Genomic DNA, 16818 nt, shown 5'->3' on the forward strand with positions numbered 1-16818 from the left:
TCAGGTGCTGCCATAGCTGGGATATGGTGTGTTCTTCCAAGGGTTTCCATCAAAAAATTGATGCCTGCGGCTGTGGTGTTGAGAAGCTTTGAGAGGTCTGGCCTGGTAGGAGCCATACAGTCTGTCTTTAAGGGAAACCAATACGTTTCTCTTGGGTGCACTCTCTTGTGGTTGTTATAAGCCAGCCTGGCATGTTCCCTAAATCTCTCTTGAGCCCTTGTTGACCAGTGTGCTCCTCTTGTGGGAGCTGCTGACTTCTGTGCATGCTCCTGCATCGCTATATTGTCTGAAGTGAAGCCCATGTCAGAACTCAGATGCTGGTGACTAGCTCTGGGATTCTTCCGGACTTTACAAGCTAAAAAAACAAAACAAGACAACAACAACAATAAAAGCAACTCTCTTCTTCTAAAGTAGCTAGCCCTGAGGTTTTGTTTGTTTGTTTGTTTGTTTTGGTTTTTCGAGACAGGGTTTCTCTGTGTAGCCCTGGCTATCCTGGAACTCACTCTGTAGACCAGGCTGGCCTCGATCCCACAGAGATCTGCCTGCCTCTGCCTCTCAAGTGCTGAGATTAAAGTTATATACCACCACAGCTGTCTGAGACTCTTAATAGCAATTTAAATGAACTAAAACACATGCTTCTTGAATCTTCATTTGATGACTACAAGTACAGCTGTTCCTGCCAGTATAATAAAACATCTGAGGAATCTACCTTATCAAGGGAGAGAACTTATTTTAGTTTATAGTTTTACAAGTTCTACAAAGCGATGCATTGCTTATGTTAGAGACAAAAACCTTCTTCAAAGAATAACTGGCTATCTTTTTAAAACAAGAAGGGTAGGCCACCTCTCTTTCAGCATTAGAACGATAGATTCCTTAAGACAATTGCTTAATTAGTTATATTTGAAAACTTAAATCCACTGCTATCCTGAAGTTGAATTTCTATTTAATAACTTATCAAAGATTTGAGGAAAATTTAAAATAAAATTTAAAATTTTGTAAGTGAAAAGAAAACCCATAGCTGCAATTTTCCTAAGTTAAACCTCTTTCTCTCTGCAAGGTTCAGTATGGACCATTTTGCAGGAAAGAATAAGCCAGTGACATCAAAGGCCAGGACCACCAAAGCACCAATGAGGTGGGGGAAGACTGGGGCATGCAGACTCAGAGGTAGAAATCATCCTAAGATGGTAGGACCCTCAGAACATTGTCCCAAGATTCTTCAAGTTATTCTTTTGGTCCCTTCAGAGCTTGCTTGAGGATTTTTCCTAGAAATTTAAACATCTTTTAAAATTAAACAAATAAAAAAAAATTGAGACACAGTGTTGTTATGTAACCCTGGTTGGCCTGAAACGCATTACACAGATCACACTGGCAAACTCACAGAGATCTTGTTTCTGCCTTCTGAGTGCTGGGAGTAAAGACATGTGCCACCATGCCCTGGTAAGATAGCTTTTTAGGTACAACACCAAAATTGCAAGTAGTACACACACACACACACACACACACACACACACACACCCGTTTGTGTCAAAATTATATTGAACAACCAACAAGGACCTTCCCTTCCCTCAAAAAGATAGTATTAAAAAGAGAAGGAGAAGAAGAAATAGGGCTAGAGACATAAACTCAATGTTTAAGAACATGGTTCCTTCTGAAAGACCTGGGTTCAATTCCCAGTACCCACACAGCACCTCATAATTATCTGTAACCCCGGTAGTAAAGAATCTAACACCCTTTACTGTTCTCCATGAGTGCCAAGAATGTGCATGGTACACAGACATGCATGTGGGCCCAAAATGCACATGAAATAAAGTTTTAAAATTTTAAAATGAAGAGATAATTCACAACTACAAAAGAGATGTTCACAGAATGCATATCTAATGAAGGACATATATGTAAATACACATATTTACATATAAATTTACATTAAAAAATATTTACATATAAAGAGTTCCAACAGCATAACAGAGAAGATGGCAAATAAACACGTGAAAGTATGCCCTACATCACCTGTCAGTGGGAACTTGCAAACCGAGACAATGGGATACCATTACGCACCCCTTAGGCCAGCTAAAATCCCAAACACTGACAACCCCAATTGCTGCCAAAGACGTGGCGTGCAGGAGCTCCCATTAGCCACTGGCAGCAAGACATGGTGGTGTAGATGCTTCGAAAGAGCTTAGGCAGCTTCCGAAGGTAACGGCACTCCTTTAATGTGTGATCCAATGGTCACTGGATGGAGAATGTGTCCACACAGAAACACACACGTGAGTGTCTCTAGCATCTTTACTCTTAACTGCCAAACTTGGAAGCCACCAAGCAATGTCCTTCAGTAGGGTGAGTGGATGAGCACACTGTGGCTCATCCATTCAGGGCAATATGATTCAGTGAGAAGAATATGAGCTACACACAAGGCTGGGAAAGATATGGGGGAACCCTAAATATATGCTGTCAAGCAAAAGAAGTAAATGGGAAAGTGGATGTATAGTATAATTTTGACTATATGACTTTGATCATGTGTAAAAGTAAAACTATAAAAGCAGTAGGATGACTGGGGGTTATTAGGGGTCTGGTGCAAGGAAAGGGTTAATAAATGCAGAACAGGTGACTTATTTTTAGGACAGTGAAAGTATTCTACATGACACTATAATGATATATATATATATATATATATATATATATATATATATATGCCACAAGAGAACACTAACTATAGACTTTAGTAATGAAATACCAATATAGGTTTATTAATTGTAACTGAAGTACCAGGGTAATTAATGTAAAGTATCAATCAGGGAAACAGCAGACGCAAGAGGAGGAGTAGAGGAAGACTCCCCTGTCTAGGCTGTTTCATTTTTGCTAAATATAAAACTGATTCATTCAAGAGAAAGACAAAGTATACTCTATTGTTGACATGTTATCTCGGCCAATGATCTGTACTGCTTAATTGAACAGGAATGTATCCTTAGAGTGCCTATGGGTAATAAGAAATGGTATTCTGTAGCCAAATATGGGTCCAAAGTTTGGAGTGGGCAAGGCTAGAAGGGGGCACAGGCTTCAATCATTAAATATCACAGAGTAGTCGGGGAACAGCTTCTTCCTGAGAAACGGGCCACATTTGTTTCTTATTTTGCCCAAATAACCTAATAAGCAACCAAATAGTTCAACCTTTAGCCACACTTACGCTTTTACTCACCTTACAAGGAGGTTTCTTGTGATGTCACATACTACTATGGACAAGAGTTTGCCAATTCGTCAATGAAAAACCATCATCCCCCAATACAACAGCCCTTCAATAGTCATGGATGTAAGGGATTCTGGGGTCAGAGATGAGATGCATGTTCTCTGTTTGAGGCTAGAAAAATCATACAGCAGCAGGACACAGAGCTAACGATGAGTGTTAGAAGCCCAACGGTCAGAGAATCACACTGTAGCTATTCCTGGTGGTGCAAGTTTGCAACTGCAGCTACTCAGGCTGAGGCAGGAGGGGTGCAAGTTCAAGGCCTGCTTGGGCAATGTAGAGAGACCATGCCTCAAAAATGAACAGTAGAAGGCAGAACTAGAGATGTAGCTCAGAGACATATAGCTTTCCTAGCATGCATGAGACCCTCAGTTCAGTACCCAACACCAGGAAACAAGCAAAAGGAGAGAGGAAGAAGAGAACCACAGGTGGAATCGTTGGCATGGTGAAGGCATGAGAAGACTCCAGGTCAAGTAAGACAGAATGCTATTTCTTAGCCCTGATATGCCTAGCTTTTCTTCTGTGTGGAGAAAAGGGTGGGGTGAGTTCTGATTATCCAATACTCATGTGACAAGTACCTGTGTATTGCTCTCGGATATAAGTGTGTATAACACTCTTCCTTCCTCTGTGAGGTGGCTGTGCCGCAGAGACGCTTACCTCCTCTGCTTACTCTTGTCACTTGATGTGAAGCTGTCCTAGCAAAATTTCCTACGATGAAGCCATGAGATTGGCCATTGGAACTGACAGGTCCACTGAGGCAGAAGCAAAGGGAGCCTGGAGGCCAGCCCTGGGAGGCAGCGTGCTCTAGACCATTCCTTACCAGTTCCAGGAGAATCCATTACTTGGTAACAGGAAGCCTAGTCGGGATGCTGTTTTGAAAACAGAAAATCACTGTTCTTCTCACCTGCCCTCTTCAGCTGGTTCTTCCCAGGAATTCATGTGGCAGGTGCTTCTAAATGACTGCCAACTAGGAGTCACACAGCGGCAGAGGCTAAAGGGCACCACAGGATACTCTGATATAATCACTACCCCTTGCCTGACTGAGAAAAATGAGCCCCAGAGAGGTTGACTGCTCTGTTCAAGGACACACAGCTGGCTCACTGGTGCCAGACTTGAATCCAGGTTGCCCCTGGTTTTTACACCAAGGATCTTCCCACTGCAATATGCTCCAACCCCAGCCCTACAACAAGACCCCCATCACCTTTTTCAGGATTTAGCATCCATTTAAAACAAGAAAAAAAAACCTTAGAACTAAAACTGTGACTAATTAGAACCAAGTGTTTCCTCACCTTGAAGTCACCAGCTAAAATCCACCGCTCCATGTCCCAGCGCGCCCGAGGCCTTCTGGGTGACAAGCTCAAAGGAGGATTATTGTCTCAACTCAGTCCTCTGTGTCTAGGTCCCCACAAAATGGAAATGGCTTTACTTGGGGAAGAACAAGAGGACAAGATGAGATAAAAAGGAGGCACGTTTAAAATGGATGAAAGGAAACCCAGCTTCCCCCCACTGCACACAATTGACCCGGGGAACCCCACTGCAGCAGGATATTAAGATCAATGGCAAAGATTTGTGTTTTAAAAGATTAGACATTTCACATGCATATCATCAACAGGGATATTCAACAGGATGAAAGTGGCAGGGATAAAAGTTCTGGAGCTTCAGTGCCTCAGTTGATCACCAACTGGGCCAGGTAAAAAGAAAAAAATGGTCTCTGGACCATCTAAGACTTCACAGGGAGGCAGATTTGGGGTATTCCAATTACCACCACTGTGTGACAAAGCACTCCAGGCCAGTATGGTAAAACAACATGCATTTAATTACGCCCCAGACACAGCAGCTCAGGGATCTGAAGAGGATGTAGCAATGCCTCTCATCTCTGCTCAACAGTATCTGAAGCCTCTACTGAGAAGACTTACCTGCCTAGGGTGATTTGAAATGGGCACTGGGATCTTCTGGGAGCTTCTTTACCCATGTTACCAGAACACCTGACCTGTGATGGCCAGAAGTTTATACTCACCTAGAACGGTCAACTGTAGCACCTACAGTGGCTTCCTTCAGGGAGCTGAAGGAGCAAACCTTCTAGCAGGCGCATTTGCTCTCATTCCTTCTCTTTCTTCACTATTTCTAGAAAACTATTTCATGAGAACCAGGTAGAAGCCACATAGTCATGAATTGTCTGTGGACATTCTGCCACATCACTTCCAAAACATTCTAGAGGCAGAAACCATTACACAGCGCAAGCACGTGCACATGCACACACACACACACACACACACACACACACACATTTGAGATTGTGGCAGAAGGGACCTGGGCCTCCCTCCTTCTCTGTGGAATGACAATTTCACACTGTAGAGGCACAAGGGTGGTGAGACAGTGGATTTTTTTGTTTGTTTGTTTGTTTGTTTTGAGATAGGGTTTCTCTGTGTAGCCTTGGCTATCCTGGAACTCACTCTGTAGACCAGGCTGGCATCGAACTCAGAAATCCACCTGCTTCTGCCTTCCAAGTGCTGGGATTAAAGGCATGAGCCACCACTGCCCGGCCTGACAGTAGATTTTTTTTTTACACTATCTTTGGAAAATATAATCTTCTGGGGATGTGAGATCCCAAAGAACATACAATCCAGTGGAGAAAACTGAAAGATGAATAAGTAATCACCTTACTATGAAACAAATCACAGGTTGGTTGTGTGAACAATCTCTTCCACATAATTACCAGAACTCAGGAGCCAGGGTGCTTTCTGCTGCTGAAACAAATATCTGGGACGACGAATTAATACATCTTAAGAAAGATGTATTTGTCATAGTTTCAGAGACTGCAGCCCATGGTCAGTTGGCTGAGCTCTTTCTGAGGTGTGGAAGGCCAAGCATCACTGTGCAAGAGTGTGGCAGAGCAGAGCCTCTCAGGTCAGACAAGCTAGAAAGCAGAGGCAGAGATGAAGAGAGGAAGGGAAGCAAGAATAAGACATAGGAGAGAATGCTCCTGCTAGCAGGTTTGCTCCTTCTCAGTTATCCCTTCTGGACTCTCAGCCACATTTGATGCAGGTCTTCCACTTTACTAAATCCTGTCTGGAGATGCTCTCGCAGGAAGGTGAGACCTATGTGTTACTTATCCTGGGTGTGTCTCCATCCACTCAAGAGTAATCTAATATACAGGATCAATTCCTCTTCCTTTCCTTATAAAGAATTAATTATATTCATTCGTCTCTTGTTTTCCAACAGGTCTGGAATCTGCATTCACCTCCCTAGGTCCCATGCCTGACTAGTACCAAAGTGCTCAGGCAATGGTTGGCAGGTTAGAGGAGTAAGATGCTCTTTACAGAGCCCTGTGGTGGAAGGACTGTGGCTCCATGGGCAGCAACCACTTAGCTTGGCAGAAGTGATGTTTAAGGAAGTGAAAGCTTTGGAAGGGTGAATAACAGTTTTTTTTTGTTGTTGTTTTTTTGTTTTTGTTTTTTTTGTTTTTTTTTTTGTTTTTTTGTTTTTTTTTCTGATTTAAAAGAGAGAGAAAGCATAAACTCCTGTTGCTAAGTCTCCTCCGAAGACTTCCATTAGGCCAGGGTAAGTGGGTACATTCTCACCTTGAGTGTGCAGGCTGTGTGGAGCAGCTACAGTGCTTTCGGTGGCAAGCGGCTGAAAATATGGCTCTGCAGGGTTATAAGTGAAGTGATGGGTTATCACGTCTAACAAGAGGTCCTGAGTCAGGCAGCTTCAGGTCAGCCTTCCGCACTGTGTCAGCTTAGCGCTCTCTGTGTGCAGGAGTGTCTGGAGCCCAGTGGTTGACACTGGATGTCCTCCTCTATTGATATCCACTTCAGTTATTATCGCATTTATTGAGACAGGATCTCCCTTTGAACTGGGAGCCCACCCAGCTGGCTAGCAAGCCATTGAAGCTACCTGCCTCCACCTCCCAGTCATGGATTACAGGTTTTCTACGTGTGTTCTGGGGATCTGAACTTGGGTCCTCACACTTATGCTGCAAATATCTTCCCACTAAAGTCATCTTTCCATCAGCTTTGTTCTTATGTAGTTGCAGGATATACCCACAGGATACATACACCGACACTGCATGTATCTCGTGTAGACATGTATCTCGTGTAGATAAATCACTGTCCACAGAAGGAACAAGTATTTCTTTTTCTGAGTAACACTTTTGCTACCAGCCCTGTCATTACTTTCCATAAGTCCTCTCCCTTCTTAGCCAAGAGTGAACCTCTTGTGCATGAGTAATTCCAATCCTCATAAGCAGGAAAGCAATGGGGTTGGTGGACCAATTTCATGTTCTCATGGCTTGGATTAGATCTCCTACCTTCTCTGAAGTGCACAGTCTGAAGGGCCAGGGAGGGTTATAAGAATTTACAGACCAACCAGAGTTCTACCAGGAAGGAGAAAGGAAAGATGAGCAGCAATGGTGTTTTCAACACTAGGTCTAGAAAAAATGTAAGGCTCCACTTCCATTTTGGTGCTTGTCCCCTCCCAAGTTCATGTGGAGCTTGCTTTCCCACTAAGAAGTGGGATATTTAAGAATGGATAAGACCATAGAACACCCCTGGTGATCAATGTAGGTTTGTTGTAAACCTCTCTCTCTCTCTCTCTCTCTCTCTCTCTCTCTCTCTCTCTCTCTCTCTCAATGAGTGTGTGTCTATGTGTATGTATGTGTGTATCTATCTCTCTGTCTCTCTCTGTCTCTGTCTCTCTCCTCCTCCTCCTCTTCTTCTTCTTTGTCTTCTCCTTCTCCTTCTTCTTTCATGATATGAAGCAGCAAGAAATTCCTTACCAGATGCACCCTTTCCTTGGTCTTTGCAGCCTTCACAATGGTAACAAATTCTGTTGATTATGAATTAGCCAGTATTCCATTTGGGATATAACTCAGTGGTAAAGCATTTGGCTAATATGCATGAGACCTTGGATTCCATCCCCAGGAGGAGAGAAAAAAAGCTGTCCAGTCTCAGATATTCTTTCAAGGCAACATAAATTGAAGATAGGCCCCAGTTGTTTTGTAGATAAAATGGTGTCTAATGGTTTTACTTTTACATTTATATATTTATTTATTTTGCCCATTCCGTTTCTCTCCTTTGTTCTTCTATATCCCTAGTCAATAAAACACAATCACAGTAGTATTACTGAAGAAGTGTTATATACAGGATGTGCATATGGGTACACCATATGAAAAACCTTTGGATTAGACCTGAGGGCACCTCAGGCAAACAGGTACTCCATGATGACCTAGTCATCAGCTCAGCGCAGCCTCTTTCTTCTTCCATGTCCTTTGCTGAATCCTCTTTCTAGAAGAGTGACTCCATTCCAGTAAACCAGTTTAGGGGATCGAAGCAAAACAACAACAACAAAAGATACTTCCAGACTCCCTTGTAGCTAGGGTGTGGGTCTGAAATACACTGTTTTCCAAGAGCCTTCAGTGAGATGTGACAGGCAGATGCAAAGTGAAGCCTTCTACTGCCACAGCAGGCAAATGATGTTAGGGAGTCACAGTAGAAGGCAGCTAGCTCATGGTGCTGGGCTTGGTATCCCCTTCTGAAGTCGAGTCATCCACTCTGAGGACGTTTTCAGCTACTGTGATTAGCCCCTGAATGCAATACACCAGAGGTACTGGCTTCCAGCTCTCCAGTCTTTCCCACAGTTCCATACACCCCTGCTTGAGTCTTAGAACTAAATCTTTCTCTGCAGAGTGGTTTCTATTCCCAGCACTAAAACCTGATGTGTTATCCAACTCATATTCAGTCTTTCAGTCAAGTCTAGGTCTTTCCTTGGCTAACTGCCCCTCTAAAATCCCATGATGCCCTGCTTTGTCAGACCACCACTTTCTATCTCTCTGTTCTTGGCAACAAGTGCTATGTTCACAGCAGGTGGGAGTCATTGCTCTCTGGTTTTTTGTTTTGGGGTGCTAGGTTAGGATTCTGGGGCCTTGAGTCAGAATCAGATTTAATGTCAAGACTTAGATTCTGATCACTGGTAAGTGGACAGAAATAACGTAGGAGCCAGAGAATGGAGAAATGTGTAGCAAAAAGATGTCTTCTGGTCATTTGTGCATGTGAACTCAACTGCAACTGTGGTTATCTACACAAGGCCTGTACAAGATTAGGCCCGAAAGCATTTCATCATGGAGGGGGAGGAGGCCTTAAGAGAAGAGGGGTGAGCCATCTATCATTTATAAATGTATCAAAATGTCAATTTAAAAAAAATAAAGGACAAAGCTCTAAAATCTAGTATAAGGAACTCTACCTCTTGCCTAGTCTGCTAAACCCAAAACAGTAAGTTGCATCTAGATTTAATCGGGGTTCTAGATGAGTCCCCAGTTCTCTCCTCTTCTCACCTCCAAGCAGAAGAAACCACAGAACAGAAGGGACTCCACAGAACAAAGGAAATCAGTAATTGTGGCCCACCTGTTTTTGACCAGTCGTGGCTAGGCCCACAGCCAGGCTTGCAATCAAATGGGCCTGTAACCTCTGGGCTCGGGGAAGTCTAAATCGGAAGATATGCCGCCACTCTGCAAGTTACGTAGCTCATCTGAACTGAGATTTCTTTATAAATAAAATGGGATAATAATATCCAATCTTCCAGGATTCTCTGGGGAGAAGAAATTACATATGTAAAATGTGAGCAGGGTATGCACACGGGCGAGCTCTCGATTCCCACCCATTGTTGTTCCTGGACTCGGTCCTGAATTTGTCCACAGTTCCATTGAGTTACTTGTTCCCCTTAGCCCGTGCAGACTCGCAGGCAAGTAGCCTAGAAGCATGTATTCTTTGTTTTGACAGTTCCATTGATACAGCGATGTGTAGAAAACACTCGTTTGCAGAAGACCCGTGGGGTTCACTTTGTAGCTGCACTCAGATGGAGGCAAAAGTATTTTTTTCAATGGTTCTTAGCCCTGGATAAAAAATGAGAGTCACCTGGAGAATTGAAAAGCAACAATCAACAGCAACAAGCAAACAAAGCAGCCCTGAAAACAGTATCTAAGGCCCTCAATCAGAAATCCCATTCCACAGGGCCCAAGGTTGAGGGGGTTCGTAAAGGTCCCTGGGTGATTGTAACATGCAGCTGTGAGCTGTTGATCAATGTGGGAAAGATTAGTACTTCACAACCATGGGGGGGAGGGGCGGAAGGAAAGCTGCCTTTACCTTTTTATAACCTTCACTGTGGTGCAGGAGGGAGGGGAGAGCACGGAGGGATCGAGTGCAATTACTGAAATGTGTGTGTGCAAAAGACAGTTTCATTATCAACTCCCTGGTTGGTGTCTTGGTTTCTCATCGGAAAGCAGCTGATACGGTGGGGAGAGGCGGGAGCAGAGATGCTGTGGACACGTGAGGAGCTTGTCTGGAAATACCCGTGAGAGTCAGGCTGGCTGTGGATGGCTTGCTGGTGCCAGCACCTGTGTGCACAGGTGATTGAGGTTGCCAGCTGTATGCCCTTTGGTCAGGGCAAGTGACAAGCCCTGCTTTGGCATTCGATTTAGCTCTAAGTGCCAAAGATAACTGGTGACAGCTGGATTGTGCTCAGGACTAGAGTACAAACACCCCCAGAAAACTGGGGAAACAGGACGGTGGAATGGGCCTTAGAAAAAGCTAGTAACAGTCACCGAAGTCCGTGTAGACTCCTCAGGTACTAAACATGTGTCCCATGCCTTTACCCTACAAATCCAATGAACTTCTGATGCCAACTCTATTAGATAAGTATTTCAAACTCTCTCCTGCAGACATAAAGAAGGGCTTGGCGTTGGCAATGAGTTGCCGGGATGCACGAGGTGACTAAGGGCAAAGCCAACGTTTGGACTCATACTGTATTGACGAAGTGGGGTCAAGCTCATGTGGTAAGTTCTCCTCAGCTGGCACTCATTCATTTAGTCTGCAAGGCTGTGGAAGAGACACCATTCCCACGTTAGTTATCAATATTTTAACTAGTATACAGAGAACCTGGCATGGCGGCATGGGTCTGTAACCTCAGCAGTCAAGAGAAGGAGACAGGAAAATCCTCCAGAGTTCAAGCTTAGATTCATAGTAAAACCCTGCCTCAAAAATAAATAAATAGCCTAAAAAGTAAATAAAAAGTATACAAAGGCTACCTGTTCACCCATTCCTATAGCACTGGGAATAATGCATTGTAAAAAACATAGATACTATGATTACAGATTCATAACTATCCCCCCATGATGAAGTGTAAAAATCCTTTTTAAGACTTATAGAATGCCAGACATTTAAGAAATGAGATAAATAGCATTATCCTCCAAATTTTCAACAATGAATAAACATATCTTGAACAGCAGTCTAAGTTGAATTTTATGAATTTGACTCTGCAGAGATATTTTTAGTACAGCAGGTATCAGGAGAGTGCTGTTTATTTAAGTGGCTTTATGGAGGGACATATAAGCAAAGTAAATAGATGACAGTTGGTAGAGTTCCAAGTGCTTAAAAATTTTGTCTTTGGAGCTGAGCATGGTGGTGCACACTGTTAATCCCAGGACTCCAAGAGTCAAGCGAATCTCTGATTTTGAAGCTAGCCTGGTCTACAAAGCAAAGTTCCAGGCTAGCCAGGGCTAAGCAGTAAAACTGTCTCAAAACAAACAAAAACAAAAACCAAACAAAAAAACCACAAAAAACCAACCAACCAAACAAACAAAAAAAAGACCCAACAACAACCAAAACAATAAAAACAAAATTAAAACAATTTTATCTTTGGACTGATGAGATGGCTTAGCAGGCAAAAGAGCTTGCCATGCAAACCCACTAGCCTGAATCTAACCCTGGTAGCCTGCATGGAAAGAGAGCTCTGATTGGCACACAGCATCATGGCATACCAGGACACACACCTACAGTACTAATAACAAATAAAATTACATTTAAAATATTTGTATGGCTTAATAGAGCATGTATCTTTTTTTTTTTTTTTTTTTTTTTTTTTTTTGGTTTTTCGAGACAGGGTTTCTCTGTGTAGGCCTGGCTGTCCTGGAACTCGCTCTGTAGACCAGGCTGGCCTCGAACTCAGAAATCCACCTGCCTCTGCCTCCCAAGTGCTGGGATTAAAGGCGTGCGCCACCACCGCCCGGCTAGAGCATCTATCTCAGTGACTGAGAACTTGCCTTGGATGTACAAGACCCTAAGTTCAATCCCCCACTGCCAAAATACACAACTGGATCTATAAAAATATGTGTTCTAATTCTTTGCATAATAAGTTGAAACTCAGAAGAAAAATTTGCATTTTAAAAGCGATTTTAAAAATTTTAAATTAAACCTATGTATTGTGTGTACATGTGCATGTGTGTGGGTTTATACTCCATGTGCATGCGCATTTGAGGCCAGAAGCCTGTGGTGAGTGTTTTCCTCTGTTGCTTTTTGAGACAGGGTCTCTTACTGAAACTGGAGCTCACTGATACAACTAGACTGGCAGGCCAACAAGCCTAAGGAATTCACTTGCAACTTTTAATGGGTGTTGGAGTTCTAAACCCAAGCCCTCATGCTTGAGGGTAGGAACTTTATGATGGAGCCATCTCTCTAGGCCCTAAAGAACTCTTTAAATTGATTAAGTACAAATTGTATATGTTTATAACTACAACATACTGCTTAGATATATCTTGGGATGCTTAGTTCAAACAACTGCTTTAGCATATGTAACACATGCTTTCCTTGTTTCTTTTTTTAAAAAACAAAGTTTCATATAGCCCAGGTTTGCCTCCAACTTGATAGCAGGCAAGGATGGATAACTTTGAACTTCTGATCTTCCAGTTTCCACCTCTTGAGTGCTAGGATTATAGGGATGAGGACCATGCCTATAGTATGTATAGAAGTTTTAGGTAGTATTGGGGGTTGAACCTGGGCCTTTGTGTTTGATGGGTAACTAAATGAGCTACATTTTTAACCCATATACTTATTTTGTGTGTGTTTGTGCTAAGAACATTTAAAATCTATTCTCAGCAATTTACAATTGTATCATATTGTTATTAACTGTAATAATCACGAAGTATAAAAACATTGATTGCTACCCTTTTTGTGGACTAGCTACACCCAATAAACCCAATGAGTTGTTTGGTGACAGTTTCTGTATATGATTATTCCAAGCATTAAATAAGGTAAAATATATTAATTATTTAGCAAACTGCCTGAGGTATGTTAAAATACTCGGCATACTTTGAAAAAAAAAACTATTCTGTTTTTAGATTTATTTATCTTTATGTGAATGAGTGTTTTGCCTGCATGTATGCATGTGCACCATGTGGAAGAGAGCACCAGCTCTCCTGGAACTGTAGTTACAGATGGTTGTGAGCCACTGTGTGGGTGCTGGGAACTGATCCCAGGTCCTCTGTGAGAGCACACAATGCTCCTAATTTCTGAGCTCCAGCCACAATCAGCATATCTTAAAATAATCTTTAAAGTAATATATGCAGAAAAGGAAAAAGCTAAAATAATACAAAAAAAATGTTTACTTTGTCACTTTTTTTGGTTTTTGTTTTGAGACACAGACTGCCAGTTGTAGCCCAGTTTGTCCTCAAACTCAGAATCCTCCTGCTGTCCCCGTACAGAGTGTTGGATTTAGAGGTCTGAGCCACCACATCCACCCAACGTTCCCTTTCATTACTGTTATTATTGGGATCTCTAAGCAAAAGTCAGATTTTCGTTGTTAAAAAGGAAGGCTGACAGAGCAATAGACAGTAACGTTCTAGGCAGAGTCAGGAGAAACAACCCAAGTATTCTCGCTGAATTCCAGTGTGAGTGGTTTACATTCTCCAACTTCCAAATAATTTTTATTATTAGCCAACACTTGTCCATCGCAGCGACATACACAGCACATAAAGGGTAGCAGCCTCCCTTGGCATGTTGGCAGGCGGGACATACTTTCCACTGCGGGTTCCTTCCTTATCTGACTGGTGTGCTATAGTTTTTCGCCCTCCACTAACTCTTAGTCCAGGATGTTTCTAGACCCCGAGGGTCAAGGGGTTACTAAAAAACAAAAGAGATTAAATAGGAATACCTTATAGAATTCTAGGGAATGAAGCAATGCACATTTTAAACATTTATAATAGCTGTGATGTCTGAGATTAAATACAGAGTTTTATTAGCTTTCACAAAGGCTTGTTGATAAACTGAAGATGGCTTTTCAGCCTGCACAGAAGACAATAACACCCAGTGAGGCCAGTTCAGAGTTCTTCAAGTACCCACCCCTATGCCTTTCCCTACTTCGAATCTCTCCCACTCCCCTCCCCCAACGGAAGGAGTGAAGGAGCAGCATACAATTTAAAGCCTCTTCATAAGCGCGTGAATGAATTTCAAGCATGCTAAACACCTCAGTCTCCCAACCTAATTAGAACTCGTAGAAAAGAGGCATTTGTGGGACATTTAAAACTTGGAGTATACTAACCCATCAGGAGAGCGCCACTGTGTGTCCCTGCATTGACTGTGCGCAGCAGGTCTTTGCACGGTTCCCACTGTCCCGGTGCGTCCCCCTTACCAAGTCCCAACCTCGCCAGAGTGCACAGCAGCCAACCCTGGGGGACCCAGCACCCTGAGCTGTACACTGTCCCAGTCTAAGAGGTTTTTCTCTGTGGGCGACTTCGGATCTGCCAGGGACTATAAACCGCAACTGCTAAGGACTAAAGTCTCTAGAGACTTCCAAAACCGGAAAGAAATTCATTCTATTGTCACAACGGCAAGATCTTGTTGTATATACGAAAGGGCAAAAGCCTGGGAAATATCGATATTTCCAAGGGAGGGGAGAGTGGTAAAGACTGTGAACTCTGCTGCTTAACTTCTGGTTTCAGATTCCAGGTTTGCCATCAGAGCGCCTACTGTGTGCCAGGAGCTCACACAGGGAGGGGCACAAGTTTGTCAACGTCTCTGCTGTCCTGTTAGCTCAGCTGTGTAGGTCAAGTTCTGAGGCGCTCTGGCTTCAGAATCCTACGGTATCCAGATTGCGTATCAAGGTGTAAACGATTAACTAACACGAGGTTGCTCATTAAGTACTAGCACGTCTGTCACCTAGCACACGGCAGCTCAGAAGGGGGGACAGGTGGCACAAGTGAATTGACCTCTCATCCCTTTAAACAAGCGCCGGACCTCAGTAAGGACACTTAGCTGGAGAGAGGTGGCCTGGTGGAGGCCCTGGAAGCAGTCGTTCAGGGAGGAGAACCTTCAGGAAAGTGAGTACGGTCCTGGTGAACCACCGCAGAGAACTCCAGAAGGACTTGGGGCCAGGTTTCCCGCCCGGGTTCTCTGGGAGGCCCTGATTAGCATTGACCCCGCCCTCATAACTTCTCGGCCCACTATTGGTCGACGCTCTTCCGCTGCCCGCTCCGGGCGGGGCCGCGGGGCGCTCGCAGAGAGGCCCGGACTGCGGGGCGGTGGGCGGGGACCCGGAGAGCGAGCGGTGGGACGGCCCAGCTCCGGGCAGGGCGGGAGAGGGCGGGAGGGGGCGGTCCCGGGGCGGGGCCTCCCGGCGGGCATTAGAGGCAGGTGACCCGGGCGGGGCGGGAGAGGGCAGTCAGCCTGCGGCCGAGACTCCTCTTCTGCCGTCGCGCACCGCTCGGAGCTCCCCGGAGGTGGGCGAAAGAGTGCGAGAGCGCGGGGGAGGAGCCGAGCGGGGCGCGTCCCGAGAGCGCCGCCACCGCCCCCCCGGAGTCTGCTGGAGCGCGGAGCCCCCTGCAGGGGAGGCGGTGAGCGGCCGGCGGGACGCGGCGGCGGGCGCGGACCATGCAGTCCCCGCCCGGCCAGCGCTGGCTGCTCGCTGTGCTGTGAGGTGGCGGGGTCTCCTCCGGCTGCCGCACCCCTCCGCCTTCCAGCCCAAGTGCTGCCCGGCGCCCTTGCCCTTCGTCCCGGCCCCGGGACGCCGGTGGAAGGCACGGCCTGTCCCTGCCTTGCTCTGCCCGAATCATGCAGGGGGCCCCGAAGGAAGAGAAGGCGACTGACCGGCCCGCGCCGCTCGTGGTTGAGGGGCGCCCTGCTCTCTGAAACGCCCTCCACCTGCTGCCATGTGTCGCCGCCACAGGTACCTAGCTTGTCGTTAAACTTTCCCAGCTCTGGCCGGATTCGGAATCGCGGGACGGAGGAGCCCGGCTGGTTGCAGACATCTGCCGCCCAGCAAGATCCCCAGAGGTGAGAGCCCGCGTCTTCCCAGTTCACCCGGTTCCTCTGCCCCTTTCTCGGGGACTGAGCTCTCTGGCCCCAGGCACAGCCTGCAGGGCCGGGCCAGAAAAGAGAGGCGGGCGCGGGCAGGGGGGTGGAGGGGGTGGGGGCGTCTGAAGTTTGGTTCCAGGAGGAGGGGAGGGAAGGAGTTAATCTAGAGATTGGAGCCGGTTTACGGAGACCAAGTGGTTGGTGCTCCTCTAAGAGGAGTAGTTGCGATTTTTCTTTCCCCCTACCTTCTCTTTTAAGAGTTCTGTCCTTGGAGTCGGAGTCCTAATCGTCCCTCCAGCCCTATCTGGCGTGGAGCTGAGCGCTGCCGGCGGAGGTAGCGCCTTCCCGAAACAGTTTATCTCTGGACGGATTTCTTTAAGAGAAAAAGAAACCAACAGGTTGCCAGCCCGGGCGTCACACTCAAGACTCGGTAGAGGAAAGCCCGGACCGCAGATTCGTCGG

General features: G+C 45.2%; 1 long non-coding RNA gene across 1 annotated transcript in view; it reads right to left on the reverse strand.

Moving 5' to 3' along the window:
- LOC143441810 (uncharacterized) overlaps nt 1-16641 on the reverse strand; it is a 29430-nt gene extending 12789 nt beyond the window's left edge. Inside the window, exon 1 of the long non-coding RNA XR_013109500.1 lies at nt 16602-16641. This is a non-coding gene — a long non-coding RNA (uncharacterized LOC143441810). The remainder of the gene's footprint in view (nt 1-16601) is intronic.
- Nucleotides 16642-16818: the final 177 nt, after the last annotated feature.

This window comes from Arvicanthis niloticus, chromosome 3 (assembly GCF_011762505.2).
Source record: "Arvicanthis niloticus isolate mArvNil1 chromosome 3, mArvNil1.pat.X, whole genome shotgun sequence".
Classification (NCBI taxonomy): domain Eukaryota; kingdom Metazoa; phylum Chordata; class Mammalia; order Rodentia; family Muridae; genus Arvicanthis; species Arvicanthis niloticus.